This window comes from Chiloscyllium plagiosum, unplaced genomic scaffold (genome assembly GCF_037043375.1).
Source record: "Chiloscyllium plagiosum isolate Xiang-an unplaced genomic scaffold, Cpla_swu_hap1 HiC_scaffold_22, whole genome shotgun sequence".
NCBI classification, from domain to species: Eukaryota; Metazoa; Chordata; class Chondrichthyes; order Orectolobiformes; family Hemiscylliidae; genus Chiloscyllium; species Chiloscyllium plagiosum.
The window spans coordinates 17,533,436-17,548,042 of NW_028270160.1; the positions used below are offsets into that span (position 1 = coordinate 17,533,436).

At 43.7% G+C, this 14,607-nt stretch overlaps 1 protein-coding gene across 1 annotated transcript in view; it reads left to right on the forward strand.

Annotated features, from left to right (window-relative positions):
• The first annotated feature begins 13,414 nt into the window (after positions 1 to 13,414).
• Positions 13,415 to 14,607, forward strand: part of LOC122561259 (uncharacterized) — an 83,964-nt gene continuing 82,771 nt past the window's right edge. The window contains exon 1 of the mRNA XM_043712885.2: positions 13,415 to 13,436. The gene's annotated coding sequence lies outside the window, so the exon portion shown is untranslated. The remainder of the gene's footprint in view (positions 13,437 to 14,607) is intronic.

The following is a 14,607-nucleotide window of genomic DNA, read 5'->3' on the forward strand; positions in this document are numbered from 1 at the left end:
GTGGAATCCTGCTGACTGCACCAGAAATGTATTGGAAAATTGTTCCACCTCACTGGGTTGCATGCTGGAAATCCTCCCACTTCCTCCAGACCAAAGGGGTAGCCATGGGCACACGTATGGGCCCCAGCTATGCCTGTCTCTTTGTTGGCTACGTAGAGCAGTTGATCTTCCGTAATTACACCGGCACCACTCCCCTCCGCTACATTGATGACTGCATTGGCGCCACCTCGTGCTCCCGTGAGGAGGTTGAGCAATTCATCAACTTCACCAACACATTCCACCCTGACCTTAAATTTACCTGGACCATCTCTGACACCTCCCTCCCCTTCCTGGACTTCTCCATCTCCATCAGTGACGACCGACTTGACACTGAAATTTTCTACAAACCCACCGACTCCCACAGCTACCTGGATTACACCTCTTCCCACCCTATCTCTTGCAAAAATGCCATCCCGTATTCCCAATTCCTCCGCCTCCGCCGTATCTGCTCCCAGGAGGAGCAGTTCCACCATAGAACACACCAGATGGCCTCCTTCTTTAGAGACCGCAATTTCCCTTCCCACGTGGTTAAAGATGCCCTCCAACGCATCTCGTCCACATCCCACACCTCCGCCCTCAGACCCAACCCCTCCAACCGCAACAAAGACAGACCGCCCCTGGTTCTCACCTTCCACCCTACCAACCTTCGCATAAACCAAATCATCCGCCGACATTTCCGCCACCTCCAAACAGACCCCACCACCAGGAATATATTTCCCTCCCCACCCCTCTCCGCCTTCCGCAAAGACTGTTCCCTCCGTAACTACCTGGTCAGGTCCACACCCCCCTACGACCCACCCTCCCATCCTAGCACTTTCCCCTGCCACCGCAGGAACTGTAAAACCTGTGCCCACACCTCCTCCCTCACCTCCATCCAAGGCCCTACATCCATCAAAGTTTTACCTGCACATCCACTCATATCATTTATTGTATCCGTTGCTCCCGATGCGGTCTCCTCTACATTGGGGAGACTGGGCACCTCCTAGCAGAGCGCTTTAGGGAACATCTCCGAGACACCCGCACCAATCAACCAAACCGCCCCGTGGCTCAACATTTCAACTCCCCCTCCCACTCTGCCGAGGATATGGAGGTGCTGGGCCTCCTCCACCGCCGCTCCCTCACCACCAGACGCATGGAAGAAGAACGCCTCATCTTCCGCCTCGGAACACTTCAACCCCAGGGCATCAATGTGGATTTCAACAGCTTCCTCATTTCCCCTTCCTCCACCTCATCCTAGTTTCTAACCTCCAGCAACACGATCCCCTTGACTTGTCCGGACTTGTCCGACCTGCCCAGCTCCTTTTCCACCTATCCACTCCACCCTCTCCTCCCTGACTTATCACCTTCATCTCCTCCCCCACTGACCTATTGTACTCTATGCTACTCTATCCCCACCCCCACCCTCCTCTAGCTTATCTCTCCACGCTTCAGGCTCTCTGCCTTTATTCCTGATGAAAGGCTTTTGCCCGAAACATCGATTTCGAAGCTTTTCGGATGCTGCCTGAATTGCTGTGCTCTTCCAGCACCACTGATCCAGAATCTGGAAATCAAGCCCCACTGTTCCCAAAAGTTAAAGATCTTAAAAAGTATGCAGAATTCAATTTACCTCTCTTTTAGACCCAGGTTGACAAAAATGCAAACCAGATTCCTATACTTAGCAAAACATTACTATTTATTACAAGTACATAGACTCTAGCTACAGGTAAATAATTATGAATTCTCAGCGCATAATTCTTCTAGTTAAAGCAATAGCCCTGTTGTAAGTGCCCCCTTACACATACACACACATAAAATGTGGGTGGTTTGCATGCAGAGAAAGTCTGGGAAGATAGTTCAGTGATCCCCATTTTGTAGTGTTTGCTGAGCTGATCAAAACTTCCTTCTGCTTATGATTCCACTTTGACGAAGGAGGCACAGGGTGACAGAATCTGAACCACAAGGTCAATTCAGCAACTTTCTCAAAATTGTTTTTTTAATTTTTCACAATTATAACACTTAATGTCAGAGATCCTCAATTTAACATCTGGTCAGTTGGACTTAGGTCTTGGCTTGAATTCCATACCGTAGGGAATCGAATCTAATCTAGAAGTTTATTTTCTTTTTTCATAGACTTTTTGTGTTGGTTTTCTTGTTAAGTAAAGGAAATGTGGATTTGTGGTTACAATCAGAGCAGCCATGATCTTATTGAATGGCAGAGCAGGCTTGATGGGCCAAAGGGCCTGCTCCTGCTCCTTATCCATATGTTCACACGCCAACCAGAGCAAAGCCCTCATATTACTGCAGTTGAGGTCTGCACGAGGCACCAGATATAAAACACTCAATGTGTAAAATACTAATAAGAGATTTAAGTAACTTACATCAAAATGTTTTCTTGAACTTTTATTGATGGGCCAGTCCAGGAGCTTTGCTCTATATCTAACCCCATTCTGTCCTGGGAATGTTTGATGTGGATAATGTCAAGGGAACTTTATTCTGTATCTAACCCTATTCTGTACTTGTCCCGAGAGTGTTTGATAGGGACAGTGTCAAGGGAACTTTACTCTGTATCTAACCCCATGCTGTACTTGTCTTGGGAGTGTTTGATAGGGACAGCGTAGAGGGAGTTTACTCTGCATCTAACCCAATTTCAGTATCAAGCCGTTGCCTGTGGTTAAAACAGCTTGTCCAGACAATTTCATTAATCAGAGCAACGCAATATTCATGATCACAAGATCTATCCCACCCTGTAATGTGGGAAGTATCGGAGAGGCCGGAAAGAGATATTCCATGATTGACAGATGATGTAGCAAGGACAAGATCTTATTAATAAGAATGTGATATTTGGGTGTGTTCTAGGTGGGGATGGGATGTGAGTGTGTTGATTGGAATGTTTTGCTTGTTCTTACTGAGTGTTTACCTGGTGCTGACGAAGCCAGAATGGGAGTTGCACTCAGCGTGTTGATGGCTGCTGTGTTGAGTTGAGCTGGGCAGGAGAGGACCTGACTTTAGCTCTTTCCTGACCGGAACCTTTCCTTTTCCTGAGTGAAATACAAAATCTCACTTATTACAAGGCGCAAGAGTCTGACACACTACATGCGTAATGGAATGGAACTCCTTGCCATGACCAGACAAGCAATGGAGAGATTATTAAGGTTGACAATGGTTAGCTAAGAGATTAACTGATCAAGAAACATTCCTCCCCACAGTTTGATTAGATTAGATTCCCTACAGCATGGAAACAGGCCTTTCAGCCCAACCAGTCTACACCGACCCTCTGAAGAGTAACCCATCCAGACCAATTTCCTCTGACTAATGCGCCCAGCACTATGGGCAATTTAGCATGGCCAATTCACCTGACCTACACATCTTTGGACTGTGGGAGGAAACCGGAGCACCCAAAGGAAACCCATGCAGACACGGGGAGAAAATACAAACTCCACACAGATAGTCGCCCGAGGCTGGAATTGAACCTGGGAACCTGGTACTGTGAGGCAGCAGTGCCGCCCCTAATCCTTGGCCCTTCTTATCATGAGCCTAAACTCTCTGGATGTCAACAAATAACAACTATTGATTTGGCAAGATATTGTCTCCATATCAGGAACTCAGCACATTCTTTATCAATGTTCATGCTCCATAAATCTTACTTCAAGTCGCTATCAGCCAATCATATCCTTTGCTTTTTCTTGTTTATCTAGTTGTTTTGTTGACCCTAGCAATTAAAACCAAATTGCAGGTTTAAATCTATAGACAGTGGTCTATATGCATTGCAGAACATTGGGTTTTGAACTGATTTGTGTGAGACAGTCCTGTGCCCTATATGGAGATCCGTGCTAGGTAAAAAACCACTACACTGGGAGGGATACAGACAATTGTGGTCATGAGGGAAAGTCAGATGTATCATTAACAAATCTCGGCATAAACCTCCAGTTAATTGCTCCCAATTCAAACCTCCTATGTTATTATACACATTGTGCAAGCTTAACATGAGTCTATCCATCAATGCATTAAAGATATTCAAGGACTCTGCTACTATCACCTTTTCAGGAAGAGAGTTCCAAATACTCATAGAGAAAAATTTTATCTCACCTCTGTTTTAAATGGTGACCCTGATTTCTAAACAGTGACCCCTAGTTCTAGATTCTCCCACTAGACAAAATCCTCTCCACATCTAATACCTGTCAAGATCCTTTAGGATCTTATATGTTTCAATCAAGTTGCCTCTTAGTCTTCTAAACTCCAGCTGAACATACCCCTGCCCCTCCCCACATAAGATAACCTACCCATTCCAGAGATTAGTCTGGTATACTTCTCTGGACTCCTTTTAATGCATTTACATCCCTCTTTAAATAAGGTGACCAATACAGTAAACAGTACTCTTGAGGCAGTCCCACAAGTGCCCTGCACAACTGAAGCAGAACCTCCTTATTTTTGTATTCAATTTCCCTCGTGATAAGCAATAGCATTCTATTAGCTTTCCTAATTACTGGACAAACCTGCATCTTGGCCTTTTGCAATATATGCACAGGACACCCAGATCCTTCTGCGTCACAGAGCTCTACAATGTCTCACTATTTAGATAATGTGCCTTTTTAATTTTTCCCGTCAAATTTGATAGTTTCACATTCTCCCATACTATACCCTGTTTGGCCGATCTTTGCCCACACATGGGGAGGGGATAGTGTTGTGATAATGTTATAGGGCTAGTAGCCTAGAGCCCCCAGGTTGTTACTCAAGGACAATGGGTTCAAATCCCCCCACAGCAGCTGGTGAAATTTAAATGCAATTAATAAAGGTGTATTTTAGATTTCCATACCAAGAGCATTGTTTTTTCTTAGTGTTTATGAATGACTCAGGTTTGGGGGTACAGAAGATTATTTCAAAATCTGCAATTGATATTAAAATCGGAAATATTGGAAAATGTGAAGATAGGAATAGGGTTTGAAAGGACACAGACAGCTTGGTGCAATGGGCAAGCACACAATAGGAGAACGAGGGAAGGCAATATTAAATAAAATGTACAATCCTAAAGTGGTGCAGGTGCAGGAACACAGTGCCCTAGGGCTGTATGTGTATGTACCATTGAAGGCAGCAGGGCAGGTTGAGAAAGTGATTAAAAAGGCATGTGACATTCTGGGCTTTATTGATAGGGGTGCAGAATACAAAGAGCAAAGACAACCTTTGCAAAACCTTGGTCTAGCCTCGCTATTGCTAACTTTTGGGCACCACACTTTAGGAAGGACGTGAAGACAGTACTGAGGCTGCAGAAGAGATTAAGGTTTCATGGAATGCTAGTTAGATGAATTGGGTTATTCTCCTTATGGTATGATTTCTACTGATGCTATCACTGGACAAATCAAACCCAGACACAGAGCTGGCTTGGTGGATCATGATTTGGATTTAGCAGACAATTCTGCAGATTTTACTTTATGATAAAACAGAAGTTTATGACAAAATAAATTAAGATAAAATAGAATAAACCAAGCAATCGATTTATACCACAAATTCAAAGCTTGTAAGCACGCTGTAAAAATATGATCCCATTAATCCAAAGCCCCCCTTTATAAATTGAAAGGAAAAGCGATAGTTTCTGTACAGTATTCAAAACACACTCTTGTGTAGTACCTAAAAACACTGCTTGTATAGTGCCTGCATTCAAGGACCTGCCTCTAACAGCTTGATAGATTTAAGTCACTTGTGACTTTAACTTCTCGTCTCAAACTGCTAATAGCTTCTTCCTAGAGCTATTATAAACCTGAGGTTAAATGTACTCAACTTCAAGTAACCTCTTCAGAGTTTTATCCCAACACTTCTTATTTGGCACCAACTCTTTGCCCTAAAATAATCTAATTTCATTTTATTCCTCCCTTATCAGGAATACTGACAAATATAAGCATCATAATTGAAGGACTTCAGAGTACTGCTCAAACCTCAAAGTAAAACTAAAAGAAACCAGTTATAAAAATAGACTGGATAATCTGGAATTTTTTTTCACTGGAGTGTAGGAGGTTCAGGGGTGACCCATATAGAGATTTATAAATAATGAGGGACATAGATAGCAAAGGTCTTTTCTTAAGGTGGAGGAGTTCAAAACTAGGGAGCATCTTTTTAATATGAGAGGAGAAAGATGTAAAAAGGACATGAGGGGCAACGTTTTTACACAGAGAGTGGTTCATGTGTGGAATGAACTGTCAGAGGAGGTGCAGTTACAACATTCAAAAGACATTTGGATAAGTTCATGAATAGGAAAGATGTGGAGGGATATGGGCCAAACACAGTCAAGTGGAACTAGTTTAGTTTGGGAAATAGTTGCCGTGGATTAGTTACACTGAAGGATCTGTTTCCATTCTGAATTATTCTATGACTCTCTCTTTTAGCTATGGGTGTATTAAACTCAAAACAAAATTTGTCCTGAATTTCAAAATGAACTTCTTTGTTTGTAAAGCCTTTTACAAAAATCCATTAATTCCAAAGCTTGGCCTCAAAAACTGTTTTAAAGTAACTTACAATATCTACAGGAATGCTTACAGATTAATCATTAACTTTAAACACAAGCCAACTAAATAAAAACCCAAACTTATAATAAGTGATTTAAAAATATGGATATCATACAGTCTATATCACACTTAGGTGAAAAGAAAAGTTGAGAGGAGATTTGATTGAGGTGTTCAAAATGATGTTGAGTAGATTGGAAGAAAATTCTCCCATTGGTGAAAGGATTGAGAACCAAAGGACACCAATTTAAAGTGATTGGCAGAAGATCAAAAGGCACATAAGGGAAAATCTCTCAATACAGCAAATGATCAGGATTAGTAGTCCACTGCCTGAAAGTATGGTGAGAACAGATTTAGTTGTGATTTTCAAATGAGAATTTGGCAAGCACCTGGAGAGAAACATTTGCAGGATGAGCGATGTATAACTCTTGCAATGAGTTTGTGTGAGCTTAATGGTCTCCTGCTCTATAACCATTCCATAATTCTGTTGTGTCAGCTATGGCTTAATTGGTAACATTGTTACCTCAGAGTCACAGAGTACCTGGTACAAGTCTTGTTCCAGGTATTCAGCACAAAATCATAAAATGACAATATCATATTGAGGGAGGGCTGTACTGTTGGAGGGATAGTCTTTTGGGTGAGATTTAGAAACTGGCTTGTGAGATAGATAATGCATTGATATCAATTTTCCAAAATTCCCTTGATTTGGAGACAGTCCTGATATGATTAGAAAAAAGGTAAATATAGCTCCTATATGCAAAAAGGGAGTGAGACAGTAAGCAGAAAGATACAGGTCAGATGGCGTAACCTCATTTTTAAAATCATTCATGGTATTTGGGCATCGCTGGCTGGGCCAGCATTTATTGCCCATCCCTCGTTACTTTTGAGAAGGTGAGTGGCTTGGAGAGGAAATTGCAGACGGTAGTTTTCTCAATTATCTGCTGCCCTTATCTGTTGTAATGAATATACTAGAAGCTATTATTAAAGTTAGAGCAGGGCACTTAGAATAAAATCAAGGTAATCAGGTGGAATCAACATTGTTTTCCTGCTCTTAATTCATACAGTTTAATGTTAAAATGAGCCCCCATCTCCCTGCTCTCACAGCAATTGATGAAGGAGTCTTCTTACAGTGTCCTGACTGAGGTTATCCCTCATAAATACACAGATGAATGATTATCTGGTCATTATCATAATGTTGTTTATGGGAAATTGTTGTGGGAATATTAGCTGCCATGTTTCCTACTTTGTAATAGCAACTTCTTTTCAAAAGTGGTTCATTGGCTTTAAAGCGCTTTAGGATGTCTGATGATTGTGAAAGGTGCTATATAAATGCAAGTCTAATCTTGAATGGCAGCAGTGGCCACATGGCATCCTCCTGCTCAAGTTGCCTATTTCTCATGAAATCAAAATCTCAAAGGCTTTTAAAAAAGGAAAGTGGAAGAAACTGTTTTCACTAGCAAGAAAGTGAGTAACCTGAAATTGCAAAGTTAAGTCACAGCCGAAAGAACCAGGAGGGAAGTCATTCTTTTCTGCAGCAAGTTGTTATCTGTAGCGCCCAGCCTGAAAGGGCAACAGGAGCATTGTTCCTTTACAAGACTGATGCCTTGCTTTGTGACCAGGGACCTGGAGGTCCTGCTGGGAGGAGTGATGCTGAGCTGGGCTGTCCTCACTCCCCAGGACCAGCAGTGGGGACCATAACATCAATCCCCGCCACTCAGATCAGTACACACTCAGCAGTCTGTACTGAGTAACATAGGAAGAAAGTCAATGACCTCTCCCTTCCACCAGGTTAAGTGCCACCATCTTCTCTCTGCTACTGTACCCCACCTCCCACAAACCGCATCTCTACCATTCTTGCTATTGCCTGCAAATTCTTCCCTCACTCAATCTCACCAAAACCATTAACCCTACATGCCATCTCCACTGCCCTGTCACTCACTTGTGACAATTCAACATATTTACCCCACCTGCAGCAGCGCTAACAGCTCTGTCAAATACTTTCATCTTCCTTAGAGCCTTCCATCTTCTTATTCCAGTAGGAAACAGGACACACTGCTTCAGTGCAGAAAAGGTCAAGATGGAGGTGAGCTCCCTGACTGTCAGCTCCATAAAGACAGATCCTCACCTGACAGCCTCAAGCGGCAGATCGACTGTGTCATCAGAGCCGAAAAATGTGTTGCTGGAAAATGTGTTTCTTCAGGAATCGGGCTTATGCCCGAAACGTCGATTCTCCTGCTCCTTGGATGCTGCCTGACCTGCTGCGCTTTTCCAGCAACACATTTTTCAGCTCTGATCTCCAGCATCTGCAGTCCTCACTTTCTCCTGACTGTGTCATCAAGGCTGTTCTTCTCTTACTGTGCAAGTCCCCCTGACTGACAGTTATCTCTCTTTGGTCTGCATAGAACTTAATAGTCCTCCTGAACAAGGAGTTGACCCCAACTGAATGTTGCACATTCCAAGGTCCAGAACTAGGTGCTGAGGGTACGCACCGAAGCTTGGGGCAACAGCTGCCAAGGCACAGTGGGAAAAGAGCACCGTCTGAGGTCTTCCTGCTGAAGTTAAATGGCGGTTCATTCAGTTATCAGACCAGCCCAAAGCCTCAAATATTTGTAAATATTAGTATTGTACGTGTAAGAGAGGTCTTTGATGTTTTGGATAGAGACCATATCCAATGAATTGTTTATTTTCTTAATGTGCAACTGCACTGACGTGTTTTTGTGACAATGTAAATATATAAGACGTATTTTATGAATAAAGTATATTTTTGAAATAAAACAAAAAGAATGTTATCTCGCTTTACTTGACTGATCAGTATTGACAAACACGGCAAGCATTCTGGCTTTGTGCCTGCATTAACTGGCAAGGCAAGGCAGCAGTAACATGAGGCTAATGTCTCTGGCTCTGAGGGAGAGGACCTGCTAAAAGGAAAGTTGAGGCAGGGATTCTGTGAGCATTCAGGTTTCCTCCAGGTGAGCGGTGCTTAGAGAGAGCAAGCGAGCAGCCCTGCGCTGCAGCCTGGCCCACGGGTCCTTGCAGCAGCATTCCTATGGTAGTGCGAACTGAAGTGCAGCTTGTAAGTGCAACAATGTCCTGTGAGTGTGTTGGTGAGGGGCTGGGAGGTGTCAAGTGCTGGTGGGTTGAGTGTGGCTGGTGTCCTGCTGTGAGACACTGTTACTGGGTCTCCTAGATGGCGGTCCAGAGGAGCAAGCAGTGAGCTGGAGTCAGCAGGTACAGTCTCTGACTTTTATTTTGTGAACTGTCGACATCTCATTTCCGAGGCAGGTGCTGGGATTAGAAGCTATATAATACTGAAGTGAGAGTCACCATAGCCCCCTTAATAGGTATCATACCCCTGCCTGGAGAGAATCTCATCTCAATGCCCAGAGCTCTGTTTGAAAATGTACCAAGTTGCTCCTGACATCGAGAAAGGTTGATCGGCCATCTCATAAGATGTTCCCAAAGTTCTTGCTATTGCCATTGTCATTCAGGTCCCTATAGGATTTTTCCCTTAGTATTAACGTTCCTCAGTATGTAAAGTACTAAAATCTGTATTAACATCACTCAGTGAACAAAGTACTAACATTTTGCATCAATATCTTGCCAAGTGATACTTCGTTCTGCAGTTGAGCCCTCTCCCCTCTTACACAATATTTGGATGGTTTGTTGTAACCCACATTACCTGCAGTTACGCTCCCCAATAGACTGCATTGTTATATAATGTTAGTTCTGGAAACTCCAGTCTTTATTCAAAAAAGACTTTGTTCCAATCATCAGCAGATACATTGGCGATCACATGGACTGCTACTGCTTTGATGATGGAGTTATTTTGCAAACACTAATCTGAGAATCACACACATTCTCCAGATGGGTAGAAGTAGAAAGATGTGAAGCTGAAAAATATCATTCAACCCATCTATTCAGATCCTTCCATAACCTCTGTAACCTTTCCTTGTACCCTCCCCACTCATTCAAATTCCACTCACATCCCTGTATCAACAGTGAATAGTTCACGCTGACTGTAGTCAAGGGGTCAGTCTAGGTCAGTGGGTCACTCCAGAGTTAGTGGGTCTGTCTGTTTGAAGGCACAATAGTCTGTTAGTTGGTTGTCACTCAGTTATCTACCTGGGGTCATTGCGTCTGTCTGAAGTCACAAGGTCAAGCTGACTGGGGTAAATGGGTCAGTGTGGGATAAATGAGTCAGACTGTCTGGCTTCAATAGGTCAGTGTCAGTCTGTGGCCAGTGTCTTTTAATTCACACACAGGTTGTGGGCATGTTGTGTCAGCCTGATTCCTGATGAAGGGCTCCTGCCCGAAACGTCGATTTTCCTGATCCTTGGATGCTGCCTGACCTGCTGTGCTTTTGCAGCACCACTCTAAGCCCGGCATGTTGTGTCAGCCAACATTTATTACCCTCCCCATCCCTAGCTGACCTTGAGAAGGTGTTTGCGAGCTTCCTTTGTGGGCTGCCATACCCTTAGACTGTAGGGAAACCCAAAACACTAAGGATGCTGTTCAGGGTTTTAACCCAGCAACTCTGAAGGGATTCAAGTTATTTCCAAGCATCATGGAGGAGAATTTCCAGGTGGTGTTTTTTCCATGTATCTGCTGCCTGTCCATGGTGGAGGTCATGGGTTTCAGAAAGAGCTATCGAAGAAGGCTTAACGATTTGCTACAATGTATCTTATGGACAAATCACACTGATGTGCCCCTGTGTGGCATTGAAAGAGGGAGTCAGTGTTGAAGCTATTAACAAATGGATTGATTTTTCTTCAATAGTGTCAAGCTTCTTGAGTGTTGCTGGAGCTGTAATCATCCAGGCAGTTGGGAGTATTCCACCTCGCTCCTGACTTATGCATTGTACATGGTGGACAAGCATTTGAGATCAGGAGATGAGTTGCTTGCTGCAGAATTCCCAGCCTCTGATCTGCTCTCCTAGTCACAGTATTTATATGGCTAGCTCAGTTCTGTTTCTGGTCAATGGTAACCCCCAGGATGTTGATAGTGGGAATTCAGCAAAGGTTATGTCATTGAACATCAAAGGGAAATAGTTAGATTTTCTCTTATTTGAGATGGTCATTGCCTGGCATTGGTGACATGCAAACATTACTTGTTGTTTATCATCTGAAAAATGAATGTTTTCCAGGTTTTGCTGCATTTAGACATGGACTGTTTCAGTATCTGAGTTGTGAATGATGCTGAACATTGTGCAATCACCAGCAAACATCCCCACTTCTGACCTTATGTTGGAGGGAAGGTCATTGATGAAGAAGCTGAAGATGATTTGACTAGGACACTGCCCTGAGGAACTCCTGCAGAGATGTCCTGGAGCTCAGGTGACTGACCTCAAGAAACCTCCTTTTTGCCAGGTTTGACTTCAATCCAATGAGAATTTTCCCCTGATTTCCATTGAGTGCAGTTTTGCTAGGGCTACTTGATGTCATTACGTCAGTCTGCAGTCTCTGGGTCAGTCTGGGTTTAACAGATCAGTGTGTCTGAAGTCAATAGGTCAAACTGTCTGAAGTAAGTGGGTCAGCCTATCTGGTGTTACAGTATTAGCCTGTCTGGGGTCACTAGGTCAAGTGTGTCTGGGGCCACTGTTTAGTCTGTCTGAGGTCACTGAGTCAGTCTGTCTAGTGTTACTATATTAGTTTGTCTGGGGTCACTGTGTCAGTCTGGCTGGGGGGTCACTGGTTCAGACTGTCTGGTGTTACGGTATTAATCTGTCTAGGGTCATTGGGTCAGACAGTCTGGGGTCACTGGGTCAGTCTGTATGGGGTCACTGGGTTAGACTAGTGTTACTGTATTAGTCTGTCTAGGGTCATTGGGTTAGACTGTCTGGGGTCACTGGGTCAGTCTGTCTGGGATCACTAGGTCAGACTATCTGAGGTCAGTTGGTCTGACTGTTTGGGATCACTGAGTCAGTTGGCTGTGGTCAATGGATCATTCTGTCTGTGGTTACTGGGTAAGACTGTTTGGGATCAGTAGTCAGTTTATCTATGGTCACTGGATCAGTCTGGCTGTAATTGGTTGGTCAGTCTGTCTGGGGCCATTGGATCAATCTCGGGCCTGGGTCAGTGGATTGAGCTCTGAGAAGTTAGTGAACCTTGGCCTCCCACAGTCTCACAGATCATTAATTCAATATAGTCCAGAGAAGATCACAAGGGGTCTCCATTTGGGTAGTTAGCTTGTGGGGACCACACAGAAAACATGGGACAAGGCGAGAAGGTTGGTGTCAGCAAGTATTCCACTCCCATTGTCTCTGCACTCACTTCCTGTGCTGCTATGTGAGATGCCTCCAACACACCTCTGTCCACAAACCGTCTCAAAGTCACAACGTTTCCATCCACCCTAATGTTTCCTGTTTTTCAGCATTTTAAAAAATTCACTTGTGGGATGCGAGCATCCCTGGCTGGGCCAGTATGTATTGCCTGTCCCTAGCTGCCCTTGAGAAGGCGGTGGTGAGATGCCTTCTTGAACCACTGTGGTCCAACATTCTGTAGGTTTACCCACAATGCCATTAGAGAGGGAATTCCAGGGTTTTGACCCAGGGACAGTGAAGGAACGGCAGTATAGTTCCAAGTCAGGATCGTGAGTGGCTTGAAGGGGAACATGCCAGTGGTGGTGTTGCCATGTATCTGATGGCCTTGCCCTCTTCTTCACCCTGATGTGAACTTTGCTGCTGGGTGTGAGGTATTTGACATATTTTGTTCATCGTGCAAATGCTGATTCCTCAAGGCCAGAAATACAAGTGAGTCTCAGGCTTAATCTCACTCGCTCCCTTCTCCTGCAGAACAGAAGTTATGTGGCTCACTCCAAGGTAGTTAAACAGCAGGAGAAGGATCAAGAGGATCTGTTGGGACTCCCAGGGATAATACGATTGGATCTGCTACAGGCATAATGTGATCAAGCTGCAGAGAGGCAGAGAGAGTAAGTATCTTGTGCAATTTGGTCAGAGTTGAGTGTGTGTTTGCTGTCTCAGGTAGAACACCACCCCCAACCCAGGAGGGGATGGGGGATGGTGGATGGGTGGGGGGGAGGGAAGGGGAGTTTTTCTCTTTTCGTTCATGAAATATGAGTGTTACTGGCTAAGTCAATATTTACTCTCCGTCCCTCTTTATCCGTGGAATTCGTAGGAATTTAAAGGTAGCAGCACAACAGAGAGAAATTGTTTTGCTTATATAGAGGTACAGAAGGGGTTCAGAAAGAATAGGAGAAGATGTTCTAGTTAAGGAGAGCATTGACGTGCTGGAGAGAAAGGTTGATTCAGGCTTCAAGCACATAATTAATTTGGCTAAAGTTAAGGAACAAAAAAAGGTGCAATTATGTTGCTTGGTGTAGTCTAGAAATCAACAATTAGCAGGAAGGATGTACAGAAATTATAGAGAGATGCCAACACTACAGAGCAGTTATAATTATCCAAATATAGGCTGCTGTACTGATGGTTTAAGGGTCAGCAAGGACCAAGTGTTCCTACAGGATTTGCACAAAAGCTTCCTAATGTTCCAAATGTCCAGTGCAAACAAGAGGATGCAGTTGAGTAGAGAGTAGAGCTGCTTTTATTTGTCATTTCTACCATATACAACAGATACAATAAAAATGAGACAGTGTGTTCCTGCAGGACTGAAGGTGCTACATGGACAGCACAAACTACACACTCGTACACGGCATAAAGTGCATAAGAAATGCAAACACGCAAGTTACAGTGTAACAGAAGAATGATAAATAATAGACATTTTCTAGCAGCAATCCGAAACTTGTGCATTTGGACCTGCTTCTTGGAAATGAGGTTGGCCAAGTGGCTCAAGTGTCAATGGAAGCACATTGAGGAGACAGTGATCATTGTATCGTAAGGTTCATGATGATGATGATGGAGAATGACATTAATCAATCCAGAATAAATACAAAATCAGCAAGTGCTGAAGAAACTCAACAGATCTGTCAGCAGAAACTCAGTCCACGTTTTGCATCCAGCATGACATGACTTCAGTAGTGAAATTAAGGAACAAAGTTATTGCTTTTACCAAACATAAACTATTTTTAATACACAAGGCAAAAAGGAAGGTATGATAAAGATCACAAAGGTCATGAATCCCCCCCC